Consider the following 23,955-nt stretch of genomic DNA (forward strand, 5'->3'; position numbering starts at 1 on the left):
CGAATAACAGACAGCTGGCCTCAGCCGCCCCACTAAACGAAAGTATATTCAAGGACAACGGGTGTGAAAAAAAATTTACAGGAGCGAGCTTGCCAGATCTGTACAAAGAACTTCCTTCCTTCCACAGACTTAAAAAAGAGCTGGAGGAAAGGAGGGAGGGGTCTCTTGTTTTGTATTCAAAGTCATCCCGGGGGCTCTGGCCCTCTTGCGCATCGGCAATGTGGGCCGACGGCTCTGCGAAGGTTCGTGATTATATCACGATGTCGTTGAGGTAGCACATGCAGTGACACCACTTCGCTTCCTCGAGGAGGTGGTTCATGATGCTCTGAAAAGTCGAAAGAGCATCGCAAAGACGAAAGACATACGATTAAGCTCAAATAACCCTCTGTGGGACGTGAACGCGGTCTTGCAGCAGTCAAGTACATCCATCCAGACCTGTACGTAACATTTGGAGGCGTCTAATGTGTTAAACTACCACGCAGTGCCGAGGTTCTCTACGATGGAGCTAATCGTGGGGAGTGGATAGGCATCCTTACGAGTTATTCCGTTCAGATGGTGGTAGTTCACGCTCACGTGATGACTGCCACTTTTCTTAGGCACCAACACAATTGGAGACGTCCAGGCCCTGGAGGAACGGGGAACAATGTTAGTTGACAGCATCTCGTCCAGCAAGCCATCAGTTACCCGCCTCTTAGCTGGGCTGACGGGCCCGGGGTTAAATTTCAAAGAAAGCGCGTCACCAGTTTCGACCGATAGGCTCACGAAATTGGTACAGCCTGGTTAGTTGGTGAAGAGCTCATCGTATTTGCGTAACAGTTCCGATAAAAGAGCCTTCGGAGTATCATCCAATAGAGTCGCACTGGCGATCAAAAGATGTGAAGCCTCTTTGTGTCGTGCCGCTCGATTCCGACGGGCATTTTGAGCCGACGAGTGCATAGCGCAGGGGCCTGCCCTTGAAATTTGCACATGACACGGTATCAACGCCTCTACTGCACAGGCAACAGAAAACGCCGGTGGGCTGCTGAACGGCTTTAGCTCGAAAAAAGGTCTTTCGCGATAGCCTCCTTTCGCAATGTCTCCTATGATACCGGTTTTTAGAAGAAAGTCCTGACCGAGAATCACAGGAACACTGAGCCATGGAAGATGAATGAAAGGGACACGCGCGTCTCATTCGGCCTCCCCATCTGACAATCATCCTCACGGCACCCGCTGACTTGGCCACGTTTTTCGCGAGGGTGAATGTCGTTTGACTGTCCTGCAAGCGCATCGAGTGCTTCTTCAAGTGGGACAACGCCTGTTCGCCAAACAACGAAGCGTTTGCGCATTGTGTCCAGCAACGCCGAGAATTTGCGACCGGCAATGGTGACCGAAATAAACAGCGCGTGCGCACCAGCAATACTGCCTGCCCTGAACGCAGAATGAAGAAGCAAGGGTTCGGCCTTCAAGAACGGCCCGAGCTCCCGTTTCCCTACCTGAAAGGAGGCACAAACGCGGAGCACTCCCTCGCTATGTGCCCTCGTTGATGGCAGTGGAAGCAGGGCACTCTATTGTGGTGACTTTCCCGAGACGGAGCAGCTTCGAGCACCAGCGGTCAATTCGCAGCGTGATCCGAGGAACCGCTCTGACGAACGTCACCACCGGTGATGCGCTGGGTCGGATGTCGTCCCTGCTCGCACGTGTGCAGTTGCGATGCAGCACGGGCTGCGCACCTTCCGTATGTGTAGGGATCTAAAGCTCGATCGATTATCACCCAAGTTTGCCTACCTGTAGCGGTAGCCGCATGTGCAGCCCTTGTGGGCTGTTGCAGTTGGGGAAGGGTCATGGCCTCTCCCCACCCACAGTGTCGTTCAAGGACCTCGCTGGCTGGTGGTGGCGGGCGATAGGCACGCGCGGCGAGAATGTCGCCTTGAATGCGCTTTGCCTAGATGGCCAAGTCCTCCAAGTCATGGAAGCGACCGCCACGCAGGTAGGCCGAAAAAGTCGGGTGTGCCTGCCTGATCACCCGTTCGACGCGCTCCTCACTCGAGGCTCTGGGCCCAGCGATAGAAAAAAGGTCTTTCATCGCGTGTACGTACTCCGGAAGCAACTCATCAGGAGGTTGTGTGCGGAGCTTGAGCTCGCGCCGCATCCCCCTCTCGTAGTCAGCGGGTAAGCAATCACGCCGGATGGCTTCGCGGAACTCACCGAGGGTTGCTGCTCGGTGGCCGGAAAGCCGATACCACCTGGCCGCCGTGTTAGTCAATTCAGCCGGGACGACGCGTCCGAGCACTTTCTGTTCGTCTAGAACCATGGCTCTCTGGTAACGTGTGAGGGAGTCCAGGTAATCTCTCACAATTTGCAGATCACCATACCCACTGTAGGTCAGAACGGCCAACATGACAGCGGGATGATGGCTATTCGGAACAGCTGAAAGCGTTTGGAATGCCCCCGTGATTGCCTGAATCATTTGGGCAGCATTTTTCAGCAGCGTCTCTGCGCCTGCTTCAAAAGAAGCTGCCGGTGCATTAGAGGTGTGGGCGAGCGATAGGTAACTGTCTCCGAGCTTGATAAGGTTGTGGTTTCAAATTAGATACAAGCCTTCGCGACATTAGGGAGCGCCTGTTGGTCACAGCTGCTTCTTGGGGCAGCTTCATACTTTTAGGCTGAAGCATGTTAAAAAACTATGTTGCTCGTCCTTTTGCGGACTAATGGTGCTGCCACAACTATTAATCTTTTTAAGGACTAACAGCACCGGGTCTGACAACTAGTCACCACAGTAGAGCTCAAGTAACTAACAATTAGTCCTCGCATTTACACTTTAGTGAGTAACCATTAGTCCCACAATTCACCTCAAAGGACTAACATTTAGTCCTCACATTTGCACCTTATAGGGCAACTGTTAAGTCCCAGATTTACACCTTCCCAAGCAACCGTTAGTCCTTGTAGTTGCACCTCGTCGGACGAACGGTTCATCCACTCAAACACGCCAATCGAATGAACTGATTCCAAGTTCAAACATTGTTTCTTTCTTTATTTTTCGCAAGGCCTAATACTTTTTTCGCCTGTTTTTTTGCGCAGTGGGAAAGAAATAGCGCAGAAAAAAACAGGTGAAAAAGTAGTTAGCCACATATGTGTAACTGCTTTCGCAGTCAGCGCAACAACGAAAGACAAAAGTAACACATCGAAATCTTTTATTTTTGTACATACACATGAAGTTTCTCCATTTTTAAAGTGAACTCAATTTGAAGTGTACAAGTCCAGTCTCGTTGTCACATTTTGTTCATTTCTTGGGGAGCTCCTCCGATGGAAGCGGTAGATGACAGGCATTGCAGACGTCAGCGCACGCCCGTTGTGTTCCTATGGCTATAGGTACAATAGGATTGTAAAAATAGACACACGTGGCAGAAGATGATGATGCACGCATATGACAAGTACGTGCAAGTTTACATAAGAACATGCATGTAAAATATGACACATGAACCACTTTACCTTCACATCTCGTAGAGTCCTTCTGAAGCTTCTCTGACGAAAGAGATGAGTGACAGGCATCGCAGCCTCAAGCGCACACAGCCTTCAGCACGTTGTGTGCCCGCGGCTGCACAATCAGTGTGCAATGCGAAATAGTGTGTCACATGTGACAGAGGATGAATAATAATGCAATGAGAAATACGTGCAAAGTGAAATAAAAACATACGTCAGATATAACATGCTAATTATTTCACCGTGGTGTCACACATCGTCAAAGACTCATTTCGATTCTCGTCGCGCAAAAGCTTAGGAGTGGCAGCCGCCACCTAGACTTCACGCACCACCGTGCCACCAACAAGTCACCGAGTTCTTAGTGAGCGACGTCATTCAGCTCAAGCAAGCGAATGTGAGACCAAACACCGCGCTGCATGTGGAGTGTCAGCTGCAAGCAAACTTCGAACAGGAGAGCAAGCGTACGCTTGGCCGCCGCCATGAACAGCGCCGAGCTGGATTGGAGCTAGTGCCGAAGAGTTCGACGGAAATGCGACCCTTTTCCACAAACTCGAGTGAGTGCGACAGCAGTGCGCAAACGCGAGTCCACCACCGCGGCCAATGGACGGCGCCGAGCTGCTTGCGACTGACTGACGGGGAAGCCAACTCTAATGGCAACCAATTTTAATTGAATTCCGATGCTACCGAAAGCACTGCCAGCCCGTGCTGGTGCACTTACAGTGCGCGACATACTACAACCAAGCTCATCACGATAGCCCGCAACGTGTTTTCAACGACTTCCAACACAGCGACGAGGTCTCAGCCCAATATCGCGAACCCGGAGCTCATTGCGGCGGCGAAGACAGGCGAGCACTCGATGAGCGTGCGCACGGGAAGCCGACGGCAATGGTGGTCAGTTTCTATGCGGTCGTAAGCACAGGCAAACTGCAGACGCAAGCTGACCTTCGCGGTGCATTTCGTGCGTGCGATATACAACACGATTAAGCCTGTTGCCGGCAAGTGCCATCCATATCACACACGCGTCAAGTATAATAGAATAAAGAGTGATCACGCACTTGCGAAAGAATCCAGCACTGATTTCTGCCCTGAGTCGGACTGAAGTAATGTATCCGATAGGCCTTCCGCTTTTTCGGCCGCCATGTTGGCCTTACTAGCTCTTGCTGTCGTGTGTTTGTCATGACTATCTTGAAGCCAGAGATATACAGCGTGGCGTGGTGACGTGTCGAGACCTGCTCCAGACTTCATGGGCGCGGCGAAACATAAAAGCAGCAGCGCACGCTCACCCAAGCCTACACACAAGCAACCCGTCATAATTCCATGATCGTCGAATCCAGGTGGCCGTGGTCGAGCACTCCTAGCGCGACGCAACGCGAACCGCCCCAGCACATTACAGAGAAAAACTGAGCCTGGTGAGGAGGAGGACGGCTAGTGACCTTAGCGACGCTTTTCGCACTGGCCTCAATTTCCGGGCGATTCATCGCTTTGGAGCGTGTTTGGAGACTAAGTGGTTTGCATGCGGCACGCTTCCCTCTGTGGTTGTTCCTCAACGGTCTATCCAATAATCGCGCACGCCTATTGGGCTCCGTTACTCCTTCTTTGGGTAATGTTGCCTCAGAGTGCAGGTGAAATTGTTAGGCCACTTGCAGCTAACGGTACAGGCGCGTGCTCGAAATGAGACTGCTCGCTAGGTTTCATAGCAGCCAGCGGGCAGAATTCGGCACCGGCTGAGGCCACGATCAGCGGCCCGGAAGCTCCACTGAGAGCCACTTTTGAGTGCTGTGGCATGGAACTGCCATGCATTCCAAAGGGAGCAGTAGGAGTCCAATTTGCCCCTGTGCACTGTTCGGGTTGGACTATGACCCCGGACCCGAAATGCGCTAGCTCTCCAGTAACAGCGGTTACGTAACGCCTTGTGTCATCCCGACGGGGGCTTGTGGCAAGTGAGGGTGCACGATTGTGATGCTCAAGGGGAGAACTGGCTATGTTCTCGAGCAGTGCGGTATCTGCTGAAAGCTTCAGTGGACCAAACTCACGCGAAGCAGACAACGCGGGTGAAAACGACGAGCCTGATTCGCAAGGCGGGTTGACTCGGTTAAGACTAATCAAAGGCCTAATGAGCCTCTGATACCGCGTTCAGCACCAGTGTGGTGACCTCGCTACTCACCCTAGCGAATGATCACCGCGGATCTATGCATAGCGAGCCACAGGGCCGCGACACCGTCACCTACTCGCGTGTAGCGCACCACTACGGGTGCGCTCAACTAACAAGGCGTTTAGCGCGGCGCGGCCAAACAACGAGTGTCTGTATAACAGAAATACACAAACACTTTATTGCCTTTATCGGCACCCCGAACAACAGTGCAACGTCCGCTACCGGGACGCGGAGAGCAAAGGCTTCCGTACGTGGATATTCACGATAAGGGGAAACCGCGACGCGAGCAAGTCGCAACTGACAATGGCGAGCTTTTACACGCCGGTCGGGAAAAGGTCCCTCGCGGCTATGCTGCGCACTCTCATGATGGCTACTAAGCCTTGTCGCAAGAGCTAGGGCAAACCTCATACGCGTAAGCCTCCGCCAAGTGCGGCTTGGCGTTGTGCGACCACTTCAAGCACAGGACGCCGCTGTTGGCTTAGCATATTGTACCGAAGCTAGCACTCAAGTAAGCACGCCTGCCGAGATGCCAAGGCCCCCAAGCAGGCAATAGTCCGGCGATTGCCAAAGGGGACGTGGACGAAGGAAACACGTGCTTACACGTTGGTCCTCGCCGACTAATTTATTCGGTGCGCACGCGACTCGGCATCCGATTCTCGCAGCCCCCGAGAACACGTGCCGCGCCCGCGCGTGTCGTCATTTAGCGCCAAGGGCCGTTACCAGAGCACGGGAAAGGAAAAAGGAGCAGCCGTACGGCGGAATGCCCGCGAAATGTACGGCGAAATGTTCGCGAACACGCCTCAGATCCCCACAACTTCTTACCTAGTGACAAAAGCAAGACGACTATCCACCTAAAATTTGGAGAACATGCTTACTGCCATGTGTGCGAACTTATCCGCTATTTCTGTTTCGTTATTGTCATCTTACCAACCATGGCCTTGCCTTCATTTTCATATGTGTCATCGAAGTCCATGTTGTTGTCGTGCATAAGTATGATGTGTACATCAGTTGAATTTTATGTGCATTAGCGTCAGTGTTTGCGTTCTGTGGTGCTCTTGATATTGCCTCTGTTTTGCACACAACCAGAAGAAAGGTCAGTGACATAGGCTGCTATGGCTGAAGAAAGAAATAAGCTGAATATAATTTCTCTTATTGGACTGCACCTCTGCTCAGTATTATTCAGGGTACTTAATTAAAACCACAATACTCCTGAGACGGCAAACTTTGACGCACAGCAGAGACGATGCCGCCGGGAAGGACCACTTGCTTCCATTTTCCTAGGCCATCTGAGAAACTGTCGGTAAGCTGTGTAATAATATCGCCTGAAATATGAATGCAATACGACGTAAAATCGCAGTGGCAAGAGGAAGGGCAGACGTGTACTGCAACTGAATCAAATGAGTGCAGAGAGTGATATTCTAGACCCATGAACTGTCAAGGGGCCATTTGAGTACACAAAATTACGAAATAACGTGTCATTGTAATGTAGCCCACAAACTTTTTTCGGCAAGTAAATATATGAAGAAACACTTATTTTTTTAGCATGTACTTACTCAACCCAAAGAGCCAAAGGCACTTCCAAGGACTATGACTTGCAGTGAAAAAAAAGCAATGAAATATATAAGTCAGTCGAAGAATGTGAAAAACGAAATCAAGATCTTCGATTTATGAGAAACTATCCAACAGTTTAGGCACCAGCTCTTCTAAGCTTGCCGTTTTTTTTTCACATATTGTGATTTTGAATTTGTTGCTACTTCGTGCTGCCTCACGACAGGAGGTTTGCGACGCCACTTGTATATGCATTTCTATTTTTTTTATTTAGTTGGACACGTGATGTGGAATACGTACATAGCAATATTAGCAAGTAACATGCACCTATGCACGTTTTACGTCGGTGGACGTAGATAGACGCTGAATCGGCCAGCAGTATGCCAACAAATGATTTGCATTTAATAAAGTTTTCACTCACTCACTCTATTGTCTACAGCAGTGTGAATTTTTCCATTTCGATTCATGCTTACATTAGAGCCTGGTTTCGTAGATTATCCTCATCGAGGGTCGGAGCCGGTATAAAGGAGCAGCAACTTGTGGTAGCGGGTATAGTGTTATTGGGCGACCATCTTACAAGTGTAAAGAGGTTTATTGGGCGAACCTAACGGGCAGGTGGAAGATTCAAAATAGCCCCATGACGAGGAAGATGGTGGAGCTCGAGCACCGATCTCGTGGTGCCTTGCTCTGTGATGATGCTTGTTGTTCTCTGGTGTTGTGATCATTCCTTCATTATAAATGCCCCCGTCGAGAAAGATGAAGCCATCCTGACGATCAACAGGTGGGAACGAGCGGGTGGAAGTATGGCTCCAAGCGGTCTACGTAAACAATCTTGTCTCCACGCCGACGCTGGTCACCAAGCAGCGTAATCGGTTCAATGGCGTAAGTGATTGGCGATGTGCGCTGTACCACGTGGTATGAACTAGGTTATTTTAAAGTAACTTGGTAGACAAACCAGGTGCACAGGGTGGTACATATAGCCATACAAGGGTTCCAAGGGTGAACTTTACGGCAGGAGGGTGGTCATCATCGCAGGTCTTTTTTAGCGTTGTTGGTCAGCCGTAGTACACTGCTTCGCTAGTAGGCGACATTCTTCAGCGTGACGGGTGGCTTCGGACACGGTCGTGCACTCAGATGCATCTGTTGCGTATGGCAGCAAAGTGTCAATTGTGTGCAATGGTTGACGTCCGTATGGAAGGAAGAATGGGGAAAAGCCGGCGGTGACTTAGGTAGTGGTGTTGTACGCGTAGGTCGCAAACGGAGAGCCAGGTCACAGTTCGTTTGGTCAGATGCCACATGCATCGCGAGCATGTCACCCAGGGTCCGCTTACACCGCTCAGTCAGGTGATTCGTCTGAGGGTGGTAAGCAGTACTCATCCGGTATACAACATGGCACTGGCGGAAGAGCGCTCGGATTACGTCGGATAGAAATACACGGCTCCGGTCTCTGAGGAGCTTGTGAGGAGGGCCATAACGCAACACAAACCGACGGAGATTGAGAGCTGCGACGTCCTGGCCGGTCGCCGTAAAAAGCGCAGTGGTTGGTTTTAGCGTACCGTCTTGAGTGATCAACGATAGCCGATAGCCTACCGGTTACCTGCTGTGGTCAAAGCCAGTGTTCTCTGAAGGTCAATTCTGACACGATCAAATGGGTGGTCGGGGCACGTGAGCGGCTGTAGTGGAGCTGTTCCTCAATTCGGTGGCTGTTTCTGTCGCTGACACTCGTGGCAGCCGCGAACAAATTGTGGAACAAAAGTAAACATCCCACGCCATTGTTCCGCTTTCTTAAACGTTCGTAGGTCTTGAAGACACCGGCGTGAGCGCATTGCGGGTTGGAGTGAAATGATGCACAGATTGTTAAGCGCAGTTTTTGGGGAATAACGAGCAGCCACATCCTGCCGTCTGGTGAGTAATTGCGCCGGTACGAGAGGCCACCTCGAATGGTGAAGTGCGAAGCCTGGCGTCGCATTGCACGAGTGGTTGAAAGTGTCGGTACCTCAGATAAAGCGTCAAAAAGCGAAGTTATCCATGGATTGATTCGCTGTGCAGAGGACATTGTGTCGATGTCAAGAGCTGACAGCGCGTGTTCTACAGAAGATATCAAGGCCTTCTCAGTAGACAGTGGTGATCGCGAGAGCGCATCTGCATCGGCATGTTGGCGGCTGGAACAGTACACGACGCGGATGTCATACTATTGAAGTCGCAGAGCCCAACGAGCAAGGTGACCTGATAGATCCTTCAGTGACGACATTCATCATAAGGCATGATGGTCTGTAACTACAGCAAACGTGCGGCCATACAAGTATGGGTGAAACTTAACAATCGCCCAAAGTATGGCTATGCCCTCTTTGTCGGTAACACTGTAGTTTACCTCAGCCTTGTGGAGCGTTCTGATGGCGTAGGCGACGACATATTCAAGGGATCCAGGCTTGCGTTGAGCGAAATTTGCACCGAGAACGACACCGCTGGCGTCTGTATGGATCTCAGTCGCAGACGTGGGATCAAAGTGACGCAATATAAATGGTGATGTCAGGAGACGGTGAAGACTGGTAAATGCGTGATCACACTCGGAAGAACCTGGTGAGATGTCGTTGGCACTGCTTAAACATGGGTCAAAGAGGCAATTAAGGAGGCAAAGTTGTGCACAAATTGACAAAAGCAGGAGCATAATCCTACGAAGCGGTGTAACTTTTATAGTAATTGATTCGGGGAATTCAGCGACAGCGCGTAGTTTAGCCGGGTCGGGAAGAACGCCATTCTTTGATACGACGTGACCGAGAATGGTGAGCTTCCGAGCAGCGAAGTGGCATTTCTTGAGATTCAGTTGGAGCTGCGCATTCTTCAGGCAAGAGAGGACATGTTTCAGGCGTACAAGATGTGTTGCGAAATCGGATGGAACGACGACGATATTGTCGAGGTAGCAGAAGCATATGTTCCATTTCAACCGCAGAGCCGAGTCCATCATTCGTTTGAATGTTGCCGGCGCTTTGCAGAGGCCGAAGGGCATGATATTGAGCTCGCATAGACCGTCCAGTGTCACGAAGGCTGTTTTTAAACAATCGGCATCTGCTAAGGGCACCTGCCAATCCCCCGAAAGCAAATCTAACGGCGAAAAAAACTCAGCACCTTTTAAGCAATCAAAGGCGTCGTCAACGCTGGGAAACGGGTATACGTCTTTGCGAGTGATCTTATTTAAGCGCTTATAATCCACGCAGAAGTGAATGGTACCATCCTTCTTAACAAGAACGGCAGCTAATGCTCGTGGACTTTGGGAAGGTCGGATAACGTCGCGCTTGAGCACATTGCCAACCTCTTCGGTGATAACCTGCCGTTCCGCGGCAGAAACACAGTATATTTGCTGTCGTGCTGCGCTTTGGAACCTGTGTCTATGCAGTGAAAAATCTGGGAGTTCGGCCAAAAGTAGGTTGAGCAACGTCAAAGGATTCACGGTGGGCTCGGTGGCTGTGCCTCGACAGTGTCCACTAACCCATTGATATTCGCCATGCAGGTGGTTACCAAGACTATCTCTCTGATGCTTCTTCGTGGCCTAGACTGCGTCGCTTCATCACGCACTCCAACTGCATCCACTTCATGACATCGCGCAAATGATCATGTGGCTATCACAACTCACCTCGCAGCAACCGCTATCTACTCTTCGACTGGGCGTAAAATATCAACCCCGCCGCCCCTGGTCCTGGGTCCAGCTTCACAGGCACCGTCAGCATTCACAGACGGCATCACGGCAGCTACAAAACCGCCGGATATGCGCTGCTCGCTTCATGGGCTCGGCGGCTTTGCCCCAAGAGTGTCCACTAACCCATTGCTATTCGTCATGCAGCTCAGTTCATCTGACAGATTATTCGCTAAAAGAACGAACAATTGCCTTTTGATACAGCTGCCGAGCCCCCGGTGTTTATTTTCGATGGTTCGTCAATGTACTTCTGTTGTGCGCTTCCTTTCGCTGCAGCTGTCGGGTGACATTGAACAAAATCCTGGTCCTGATTCAGCAGCGGTCCTAGCTGAACTGAAGAAAATATCTACTGGACAATCTAAACTTTTCTCGGAAGTACAAGAGCTGAAAATTCAGCTACTAGCAATCAATAACACTTTGTCTGAACTCAATAGGCGCTTATCGAATGTGGAAACCAAATGCCAGCATATCGAGCCCTTGAGGCAGGAGGTCGGAACAGTGCAAACCGACACAGCTGAAATAGCTCGTCAAGTTTGTAATCTTGAAACCCGTCTCAATGAAACGGAGAACCGACTTCGCCGTAATAATTTGACATTTTATGGAAAAAATGACACAAACAAATCTGAATCATTTGCACAATCAGAACTAGTTATTCGACTATGCTCTAAACAACTGAACTTTGCCTTAGAGCCAAAAGCAATTGAGCAAGAACATCGCCTAAGTCGATACTGTGCGGATCGTAAACGGCCTAATATAGCCAAACTTTTTTAAGACCAGGGAAGCCATATTGTCGAATGGTCGTAAAGTTTAAAAATACTCCTTACAGTGTGGGTTTACGTTTTTCTAAAAAAGTACAGATCGCACGCAGACACTTAATCACTCTTGCAAGAAGCAAGTTGGTCCCTCTTTCTCTTCTCAACAAAACACTATCGATTGGCTAAAAGCACTACTTGTTTGGCGAAACATCTCAATCCGTTAAAGAAATATAGCTAACGTGCTGCCACCGCCAGCTGTCTCGACGTACTGTGCCTGCCTCTCGAAAATCTTTTTCAGTGTCAGGTATCTTTACCAATGTTAGAAGCTTTGCCTCCAAACATGAACAGGTAGCTGACCTTGTAACTACATCTGAAAATGAAATAGTTATTTTACCCAAAACGTGGCTTACCCATAAAATTGATGACAGAGAAGTTATGAATCAGCTGCCGAACTACGAAATTTTTTCAGAAGGTCAAGTGGGGTTCCCGAGGCGGTGGTGTTTTATTCGTTGGCAAAAAAGAGCAGAACTGTTCCGCTATCCACGTAACTATGAAACTTGAGATATTATGGCTTATCTGTCGAGCTAACCTACAGCTATTACTAATTGGTGTTTGCTACCGTCCCCCCGACAGTAATACTGACTTCTCAGGAGAACTCAACAATATCTTGGCCTTTCTAACAAAAAAATTCCCAAACGCATTCATCTTGCTTTTTGGAGACATTAACTTTCAATTCGACTGGAATAATTATTCTAGCTCGGGTAGCAGCAATACAGGATTTAAAGATTTCCTTGACGTTTGCCTAAATTTTAACCTTACACAGATAATAAGGGAGCCCACACGCGTGACTCAAGATACTGCAAATATCCTTGACCTTATACCAACCACTCACCAGACAGCATGTTATCCGCTACGTGAAATAAGCGATAACAAAATAATTCGTGCCGTTTTTTTTGTTTTTTCTCGTCAAGCATTATACCGTTCGCAAAACAATCCGCTTATACGATATAGGAGATTATGTTGCAATAAATTGTGGATAAGAAGCATTCTACGAATCATTTGTATCAGGCTTTGAAAATCGCTCGATGAAAGAAAACAGGTCACATTTCCAAAACAAGCTATCCAATCTTGTTACGCAATAAGTACCAACAGCCGTACTCCGGCCAAACCGACCAATCATAGTTCACCAACACGTTAAGAAAACCTGAAAACAAAAAGAAGTGGTCATTTCGCTCAGCTAAACTTCAGCCTAACCCCAACTTCTGGGATAAGTATTACGAAGCTGAACGCACCTACCTGATCGCTCTTTAACAAGACAAATATTTTCTTCATTCCAATACACCTCGCATGCCTAATAGCAACCCCCGAAAATTCTGGCAGGTCATCTACCCAAACTCACCCTCTTGTATCACAATTTCTAAAGACTGTGAAGTTTTATCCAACGTAAATCGTGCCAATGTGTTTAACTCCGGTTTTGCATCTGTTTTCACAAACGAACCGCCTATGCCTCTCCCTGCATATTCTGTTCTTGTAATGCCTTCGATGCCGGATGTGAATTTTTCACCAGTCGGAACAGCTGCAATGATTGACAAATGCAAATTCTCCCCATCAGCCGGTGTTGACGAAGTCCATTCGAAGTTATTGAAAAACACGAAGTGCATATCTTCCATGTGCCATTACAATATTGTTTTTGCCCCTCCTGCATGGGCCAGCACAATGGCCTGCAGTATCAATAAATAAATAAATAAATAAAAATTGAAAGGTACCTAACTCTTCTGTTCTCGCAATCATTATCATCAGGCTCCCTTCGAGGTGAGTGGAAAAAGAGCGAGGTCGTTCCAGTCTACAAATCAGGTAAATGTGAGTCCCCATTGAACTATCGCCTAATATCCATCACTAGTATACTTTGCAAAATCATGGAGCACGTCAATTTTTCACAGGTTATCAATTCTCTTGACAGTAATAACTTTTTGCTTCCATCACAGCATGGCATTTGTAAGATTTGATCTTGTAAAACCCAACTAGCCTCATTTCAGCACGACTTCCCCTCACTCCTTGATCATAACATTGTAACAGAACTCATTTTTCTTGACTGTGCGAAAGCATTTGATAAAGAGCCTCATCGAAGAATAATAATAAAACTTCCTCCTTTATTCTTGCACCCTAAAGTCCTGAATTGTTGAAAGCAATTTTCAAGTAACTGATCACAATCTGCTAATATTAACAATGCTGCTTCTGAATTTCTTCCAGTCACGTCAGACGTCCCCCAGGGCTGCGTTTGTAGTCCTCTCTTATTCTTAATATACATAAACGATATATCATCCCACGTATTATCTAACATTCAGTTATTTGCAGACGACTGCATCCTTTATCAATCTATCATTACCAACAACGACCACATCTCAGTGCAGGATGACAGAAATAACATTAAAAATTGTGTGATCAGTGGATAATGGTCTTGATTGCAAATAAATGTAAGTCCATGTCGATTTCTTACAAACATAATCGTAATCACAATAATTTCAAAATTTACGACACCCTCATCGACCACGTCTACTCTTACAAGTACCTAGGAATTACAATTACCCATGACCTCAACTGGTGCTTTCATGTGACTAACATCACTTCATCTGCAAACAAAACTTTAGGATTTCTCAAACGCAACCTTCGCAGTGCTCCTCAACCCTTAAAAGTGCTTGCATGCAAAAAACACTGATCAGGTCTAAGCTCGATTATGCATCGCCCTTATAGAATCCTCATCGGAACTACCTCAACGACGCCATAGAGTCCATGCAGAGTCGCGCACTAAGGTAATTTCATTCATAATTCTCATACGACGTCAGTGTTTCATCTTTAAAAGCAGATTCTGGATTGGAATCGATGGCTCATCGCCGTCGTATTGTGAGCTTATCATTCTGTCACAAGTTCTACAATAAATCACTTCGCCGTGCACCATACGTTTCTCTTCCTTTACGCATTTCACTGTGCATTGGCTATTCATATAACGCTGTTCGCCCAAGTGCGTGCACTGTCGCTCACTCGTCACCACTTTTTCATCGCACAGCCAAAGACTCGAACGGCCTTTTTCATAACATTGCTTCCATCGCTATCTCAACTGCCTTCCCGGGCGCATTATTATGTTTTTTTGCGAACCGTCTCTGTATTTTTTTGTTTATATTGTACACCCCACCCCTTATGTAACACTTCTGCAGGGTCTTTAAAGTAAAATAAATAAAATGAATCAATGGAACTGGTAAAGCAGCTGTAGAAGCTCAGAGTGTTCAGATGGCGATAGTCCATCAGTGATCAATGAATTGAAAAGCTCGGAATGTGGTACATTGGAAGGATTGAGGGCACTGATGGCGTCGTAGTCACCGGAACAATCTGGGGGCATGGTAAAAATTTGTTCTCTATCAGTGGCATGCACGTATTCAAGAGATTCACCTTGAAACAGTTCAACGAGATACCGAAGGTGATTGATGAGGCCGAGAGCACTGTTTCCTTCAGAAATGGAGAGGGTTGAATAAGGCAGAAGAAGGGATCTTCAACTAAGGAAAAGAGGCTTGATGGTTCAAAGAGTGCAGTTCTGTCCACAACGCCGTCACAGAACCCTGAGAGCAACACAGCTGCTGTCGGAGGAATTTCAGTGCCTTCTTTGACGATGAGTGTGTGTACGGTGGGCTGAATGTGGTCGGTTGGTTGATCGTAAAACTAGAAGAGTTCAAGTTCCAATCTTGCACAATCAATAACGGCGTAGTTGCGCGATAAAAAACCCATCTAAGTATGTTGTCGTGTGAGCATCACGAAAGGACAATAAACTCAATAGTATAGTGGTATTTTGCATTGATCAGTCGGACAGTACAGGCGGCTACAAGCTGGACCGGGTCTCAATTTGCTGTTCGCAAGGACATCATATAAAGAGGCGTAGTCACTTTTCGGAGCCTGCGGGAAAGTTTAGCGTCTATCACGGAAGCGGCAGCACCGGCATCAACTAGAGCATAAGCTCGAGTACCTTCTACAATAACTTCGACAATATACGACGGCAATGTCCGAGGACTTGAGTATTTTGATAGCGCAGTTCTTGCCTCCTGAACTGCGGCGGTTAGTTTTCCTCGTGTTCAGGATCTGGCCAAAGAAGCAGGGGTGACTGGGAGCGACGGGGTGAAGGTGAGTGACCAGACAAAATACGTAGACATTCCCGTGACGACGAGCTTGACTGAGGATCCGACTTTGCCAGACGTGATGGAGGAAGGTCCATGAAGCTGTTTTGTGTCTGGTCATCTGTGTATCCCGGCACGTGACGACGGCAGTATCGGGCGATATGACCAGGACTGCCGCACGCAAAACAGATGCGCCAGTTATCGCGCGTTCTGCAAGTATTGGTGACGAGGGGAGCAGCCAATGCGACAGACGGGTGAGTTGAGGCTGTGGTAGCAATGGCAGGAGCCCAGGAGGTGGACGGCTGAGTCGGGGCTGAGGTATGCGGCAGTCCCTGGAACGACGGGGGCTGGTGTAGCTGCTGCCGCTTTAGCGCCTAATTGTAAGAGGCACGACGACGAGGGACTGCTGCGAGGGCACCGGCATAGCCTCGGAAATCTGCTCCTGTACCGCATGTCGGAGCATGAGAGCCAATGGTGGGGGGTGTCGCAGTGGTTGTTGCTGCGAGAGCTCCTGGCGTTGAGGGAAAGGCAGTAGAGAAAGCTTTCGGGCCACTTCCTCTTGACGAACTCTTTCATTTGTGCGAGAAGGTTTGTCTGGTCAATCATGACGTCCAGTGCGGTCACTGTTTGGATTTTCTGGAATGGGCGTCGTGTCTGAGCTCGTTGCCTCCGTAATTCATCATAGTTCTGACACAGTCACTACTTCGGCCGCAGTGCTAGACTGCGCGAGAAACATCTGGAAAACGTCATCATCGATGCCCTTCATAATGTGCTGTATCTTTGCACTCTCGCCCATGGAAGCATCGACGCGCCAGCAGAGATCGATCATTTCTCTATATATGAGGTGAAAGTTTCACCTGGCTCCTGTGCCCGTGTGCGCATACGTTGTTCGGCGGGTAGCTCACGTAAGGCAGGGCGACCAAAAACGGCATATATCACCTTCTTGAAGGAGGACCACTTTGCGAACTCGGTTCCGTGGTTCGTATACCACAGCTTGGACACGTTGGTGAGATTAAAATTGACAGTGCCGAACTTAGCAGCGTCAACCCACCTGTTGGGTCCACTGAATTTTTCGTATGACGACAGCCAGTCCTCGACATCCTGGTCTTCGGTGCCCGCAAACATCGGGGGGTCTCGCTGGTGAATCGGGCCAGGGCGAGTAGCTGACGCGCGAGGTACTGTTTGTTGGGCAGCGTCAACTTGCATGGTCGACGGCCGAGTGTGGGATCGCAGTTCCGGGGTGTAGGCAATGTGGTTACCCAGCACAATCCATTAAATGTAAAGATGTTTATTGGGCGAAACTAACGGGTAGGTGGAAGATTTGAGATAGCCACAGGACAAGGAAGATGGTGGAGCTCGAGCGCCGATCTCGTGTTGTTTTACTCTGCGATGATGCTTCTCGTGGCCTCGCGTTTTCATCATTCACTTATTATATAAGGAAGAATCTGATTAATTTGTCCACTTGCAATTCACATGGAACACTGCAAAATGCCTTCCCCGTCAATGTGAGGCGGCCCTCACAAGCTTTTGCTGTAGAGTTCCTCGGTTAAATCATTATGCTCACAAATCCTAATTTTCATTAAACAACCTATGTGCAGTTTGCAATGAACCGGAAACAATCAGATCATTCTCTCTTCACATACCACCGTTGCGCCTCACCTCACCGAATAATTCTTGAAAGACCGATTGGTATACGGGGATTGGCAGTTACTTCCACCCTTTTATCGTTTGGAGCAAGTCAGTTTGGTGCGCGCCACAGCGCTACATATATTAATTCAGGCAACTGGAAGGATACGCTGCTGGTGGTACCACCGGATGAATGAAATTCTTTCTCTGCCTTCTTCCTTTTTGAGAATTGGTTTTACATATTCTGCTTTATCGAATTCTTTTACCATTTCCACTTTTTTTCTTTTTTTTCGAAGGAACGTCAATATTTTCTTATCTGTTATTAGCAAATTTTTCTCTGTTTCAGCAACTGTATAAAAAATATTGTAAGGTAGTTGGCATATCCCCCTTGTGGGTATGCGCCAAAATCTTCTAGATGACAAGACAAGACAAGACAGGCAATCTGCATATCCAGAGCCCGTATTCAACACAATGCCGGCACGTTCCATCAAACAATCAAAGCCTGGCGATGCTGACGCAGACACCGATCAAAAAGCGCCAGGCGGTGCGGCAACGAATGACGTGCAACTAAAAGTCACATCTGCTACCACCAACGCAATTTCGAAGGCAACTGCTAGAGCAAGTTCTTCGGAAGGAAGGAAGGTACTCATTGCGAAGCCTTTAGCCCAAGGGAGTGTTCGTGCTGCAGCCTTCGTTCCGCTGGAGCCGATGATGCCTGATGGTACAACGAGCAGGACACTCTCCAGCCACACTGGCCCTATTCCTCTGGTAGTTGAAAGACGGTGGCCTTCAGGAGCGCAGCCCTGTACGTAAGCCTTCTCTCAATGTGTCAGTAAAGTTAGCAATGAGTTCATAATACAGAGCTCCAGAGTTAAGGTCACGAATGCATTCTGCTAAAGCATAGGCTGGCATTTCAAATTAAACGACTAACTTTATTTGCTTTCAGTTCGAAGCCTTCTGAAAGGAGGGGGGAATTGTTCAACGAACCCATCTTCTCATTATGTTTCATATGTTGATCACTGCTCGCTCTTTTTAGGCTTAAATCAATAGGCTCCCGAAAAACGAAGACTTGCTTTTTGTGATCACACTGCTAGATAGTACGAAAGGAGCACGTGAGGGCTGTCTATTAATTTTCATTTTTTAGCAAACTATACTGACACGTGCGGTTCTTTTGGTTTACGAAGAAAGCCGCTATCACTTTCTGTTAAGCGCAACACAGGCCATGTTTATCTTGTATGCCACTCTGGAACGCGTTATAAAAGACTGACACGTGCGGTTCTTTTGGTTTACAAAGGAAGCCGCTATCACTTTCTGTTAAGCGCAACGCAGGCCGCGTTTATCTTGTATGCCACTCTGGAACGCGTTACGACGCGTGTATAAAAGCCGGCGCAGTGCGCCACTGGGGAGTCTTTTTTTTCCGTCGGCCGACGACTGTTCACGCCGCTGTTGCTGTGAGTTGTGTTTGGCCTTGTTTTGCTGGGCACAAGTTCGCCCAATAAACAGTTCGCCTGACACCGCCCTCACTCCTGCGTGCTTCCTCTCAAGTTCTGCGTGTATCACAACCTCGTGACATCTGGTGGAGGTGCTTCTCGGTCCATGTACCGTACGCCCCCGTCCAGCCGTGAGCCAAGCCCAAGCCGCCAAGAGGACGACGCCGACCCGGTCGTTCGAGTGAGCCGAAGACAACAAGGACTACCGCCCGAATACCTGCCGCACCCCGACAAGGAGAAGAAAACAAAGGCTGCTACGAAGCCGGCATCCACGATGACGGAAGCAAGGTCTTCGGCAACCGTGGTCGTCAACCAGCCCAAAGAGCCGCCTACCTTCCGCGGATCGACCTACGAAGACCCGGAAAGCTGGCTTGACATTTACGACCGCGTCGCAGCCCTCAATAAGTGGGACCCGGACGACAAGCTGCGTCATGTGTATTTTTACCTGGAAGACGCCGCAAGGACTTGGTTCGAGAACCGCGAGTCAACGCTTCGAACCTGGGACGACTTCCGCGTTGCTTTCCTGCGCACTTTTGCAAGCGTCGTGCGGAAGGAAAGAGCCGCATCACTGCTTGAAACTCGGGTGCAGCTCCCCAACGAAAACGTAACGATCTTCACGGAGGAGATGACGCGACTTTTCTGCCACGCCGACGCCGACATGTCTGAAGACAAGAAGGTTCGCCTGCTTATGCGAGGAGTGAAGCAGGAGCTCTTCGCCGGACTGATCAGAAACCCGCCAAAGACGGTACAAGAGTTCCTCTCCGAGGCTACCACCATCGAGAAGACTCTTGAAATGCGGACCCGCCAATACGATCGGCGCATGTCGCCAGACGTCGCAGAAGTCCGAGGACTCTGCCCCGACGACCTGCGCGAGACCATACGCGCTATTGTTCGTGAAGAACTGCGCCGCATGTTGCCATCGTCTCAGCCCCAAGTCGCCTCTCTCGAAGACGTAGTCCGCGAGGAGCTACAGCGCTCACTGAGCGTTCCTGAACGGCCACAGCCCCAACCGGAGGCGATGACCTACGCCGCTACTGCACGACAACCTGTCACCGCTCCTCGCCAACACCAGGACCCAACGTCTCCGCAGTTTCGTTACCAGCCACCGCCGCCACCCCCGACGCCTTCCCGCTCACCAGTAATCCAGCGCTCGCCGAGGAAAACTGACGTTTGGCGCACCCCGAACCACCGCCCACTATGCTACCACTGCGGCGAAGCCAGGCACACCTACCGCTACTGCCAGTACCGTGAGATGGGACTGCGTGGCTTCGACGTGAACGCGCCGCGTCCGCGCCCAGGTGAGCGACCTCGCGACATCGCCGACTACATCGCCGGATCGCAGTGGCAACAACGACGACCATCCCGTTCACCTTCGCCTGGCCGCTACGTCTCCCCGGATCGCCGCCAGTACACCGGCCCTAACCGGGGCCGATCCCCAATCCCCTACCCGGGAAACTAAAGGCAGCAACCGATGGAGGTGCGGTTGCTGCACGACGCAATGCCGAAGATCCTCCTCCGCCGCCGCCGTCGCTGCCGATGACGACGACCACGACGCACGAACTTTCCCGACGTAGTCGCAGTACGCCGCCTGAGCAGAGTCTTTACGACAAAGCCTCGCCGCCGACGCGACATAGCAGCACCGGACCAAGCCGACGCAGCCGTGATCCGACGCCCCGACCTAACCGGAACGCCAGACGACGAACCACCGACCTCGACGTGATCATCGACGGCCACAGCGTCACCACCCTAGTCGATACCGGCGCCGACTACTCTATCATCAGTGGTCTCTTCGCCGCTAAGCTCAAGAAGGTAAAGACTGCATGGGAAGGACCGGATATCCGAACAGCAGGGGGCCACCTTATAACACCGACTGGAACCTGCACGGCAAGAGTCACGATTCACAGCCAGACGTATTCTGTGAATTTTGTGGTCCTGCAGCAATGCTCGCGAGACGTCATTTTAGGCATGGATTTCCTGGACCAGCAAGGCGCAGTCATCGACCTAAGATCCAGGTCAATCACGCTGTCCACGGATAATGCAACGGCGTCACACTGCAACGTCACTCACAATGCCTTGAATGTGACAGAAGAGCAGGTAACCATCCCGCCACTGTCGAGCGTCATCATTTCCGTCTGCACCAAAGCGTCTACCAACTTACAAGGTGTCATCGAAGGCGACCAGCACCTGCTCCTAAACCGTCAGATGTGCGTCGCAAGAGGCATAGCCAAGCTTCATAACGGCGAAGCCAAGGTAATGGTGACGAACTTCAGCAACGAATATAGCCACTTGAATAGCGGCACGACGGTAACACATCTAAGCGAATTTGTGGAAGCGAGCAATGCCTTCGCCCTCACCGATTCTCAGGGAGCCGCAACGTCGACAGCAGTGTCCGCGCCCGCCTTCGACGTCAATCAAAGCCTTTCCAGGCAGCAACAAAAGGAGCTCAAAGCCTTACTCCACCAATACAAGGACTGCTTGTCGTCGTCATCGAGGCTTCGTCAGACCCCTCTCGCGAAGCATCGCATCATAACCGACGAATATGCCCGTCCGCTCCGTCACAGCCCCTACCGAGTTTCTGCACGGGAACGCGAGGCCATCAAGCAACAAGTCGACGAAATGCTGCGTGACGACATCATTCAGCCGTCTACGAGTCCGTGGGCATCACCCGTGGTGTTGGTGAAGAAGAAGGACGGAACCCTACGTTTTTGCGTCGATTATCGTCGCCTGAACAAGATCACGAAGAAAAACGTGTATCCCCTCCCACGGATAGACGATGCTCTGGACAGACTCTACAACGCCAAGTATTTTTCGTCGATGGATCTCAAAACCGGCTACTGGCAAATCGAAGTAGACGAGAGAGACTGAGAGAAGACTGTCTTCATAACACCAGACGGCCTATTCGAGTTAAAGTCATGCCCTTTGGTCTTTGCTCGGCGCCTGCGACGTTCCAACGGGTTATGGACACAGTACTCGCAGGCTTGAAGTGGCAGACTTGCTTCGTCTACTTGGACGACGTAGTCGTATTTTCTTCCAACTTCGACGAGCACCTCCGGCGCCTTGAAGCTGTTCTTCGGGCAATCAAAGCCTCGGGACTTACCCTGAAGCCAGAAAAGTGCCGCTTCGCCTACGAGGAACTATTGTTCCTTGGCCACGTTATCAGCAAGTCGGGAGTGCTCCCTGATCCACAGAAAACAGCTGCGATCGCTGACTTTTCTGCACCCACCGACAAGAAAGCAGTACGCCGATTTCTTGGCTTCTGCGCTTATTACAGGCGCTTCGTGAAGAACTTTTCGCGGATCGCCGAGCCACTGACGTACCTCACGAAGGCCGACGTCGACTTCAAATGGGAAACGCCGCAAGTCGAGGCATTTCAAGAATTAAAGCGACACCTGCAAACGCCACCAATACTGGCGCACTTCGACGAAGAAGCTGACACCGAAATTCACACGGACGCAAGCACCACAGTGCTCGGCGCCGTGATCGTGCAGAGGACCGACGGGCTTGAAAGGGTCATCAGTTACGCTAGCCGGTCACTTTCGAAGGCAGAAGCCAATTATTCCACGACAGAAAAGGAATGCCTTGCCATCATCTGGGCTACATCAAAGTTCCGCCCCTACCTGTACGGCAGGCCTTTCAAAGTCGTGAGTGACCACCACGCCTTGTGTTGGCTAGCTAACTTGAAGGATCCATCAGGGCGCCTCGCACGGTGGAGTCTCAGACTACAAGAATTTGACATCACCGTCGTCTACAAGAGCGGACGAAAGCACTCCGACGCCGACTGCTTGTCTCGCGCCCCTGTCGATCCGCCGCCCCAGGATGACCAGGACGACGACTCTTTCCTGGGACCCATAAGTACCGACGACTTCGCGGAACGCCAACGAGCTGACCCAGAGCTCAAGATCCTCATGGACTACCTGCAAGGCAAGACCGCCGACGTGCCGAAAGTATTCCGCCGAGGACTGGCTTCGTTTTTCCTGCGAAACAACGTCCTCCTGAAGAAGAACTTCTCGCCGCTCCGCGCCGACCACCTCCTCGTGGTGCCTTCAGCGTTACGTCCAGAGGTTCTGGAAGCATTACACGATGACCCGACAGCCGGACATCTTGGTGTTTCCCGCACACTGTCACGAATACAAGAGAAGTACTATTGGCCTCGCCTCACTGCCGACGTCGCCCACTACGTAAAAACATGCAGAGACTGTCAGCGACGCAAGACGCCGACAACTAGGCCAGCCGGACTTCTGCAACCCGTCGAACCACCTCAACGGCCATTCCAACAAATCGGCATGGACTTACTGGGGCCGTTCCCGACGTCAACTTCTGGCAACAAATGGATTGTCGTAGCGACTGACTACCTCACCCGCTATGCCGAAACAAGGGCCTTGCCCAAGGGCACTGCCGCCAAGGTCGCCAAGTTCTTCATTGAGAACATCGTCCTCCGCCACGGAGCCCCCGAGGTCCTCATCACCGACAGAGGTACGGCCTTTACGGCTGACCTAACGCAAGCGATCTTGAGGTACAGTCAGACAAGCCACCGCCGAACCACCGCGTACCACCCACAGACGAATGGCCTCACCGAGCGTCTAAATAAGACCATCGCCGACATGCTGGCCATGTACGTGGACGTCGAGCACAAGACGTGGGACGCCATACTCCCGTATGTAACCTTCGCGTACAACACGGCCGTGCAGAAAACGACGCAATTTGCTCCATACAAGCTCGTCTACGGACGGAGCCCAACAACGACGCTTGACGCCATGCTACCGGTCGGCACCGACGAAGAAGACCTCGATGTCGCCAGCTACCTGGATCGCGCTGAAGAAGCTCGACAGCTAGCCCGCCTGCGTATCAAGAGCCAACAGACGGTCGACAGGCGCCACTACAACCTTCGACGACACCACACCGAATACCAACCCGGCGACCTTGTCTGGGTCTGGACGCCAATACGACGACGGGGATTGTCTGAGAAGCTCCTGCGACGCTACTTTGGACCCTACAAGGTAGTCCGACGTCGTGGTGAACTGGACTATGAGGTCGTGCCCGATGGCTTAACGTCATCCCAACGACGCTTTGCACG

Source organism: Rhipicephalus microplus, chromosome 1 (assembly GCF_043290135.1).
Source record: "Rhipicephalus microplus isolate Deutch F79 chromosome 1, USDA_Rmic, whole genome shotgun sequence".
Classification (NCBI taxonomy): Eukaryota; Metazoa; Arthropoda; class Arachnida; order Ixodida; family Ixodidae; genus Rhipicephalus; species Rhipicephalus microplus.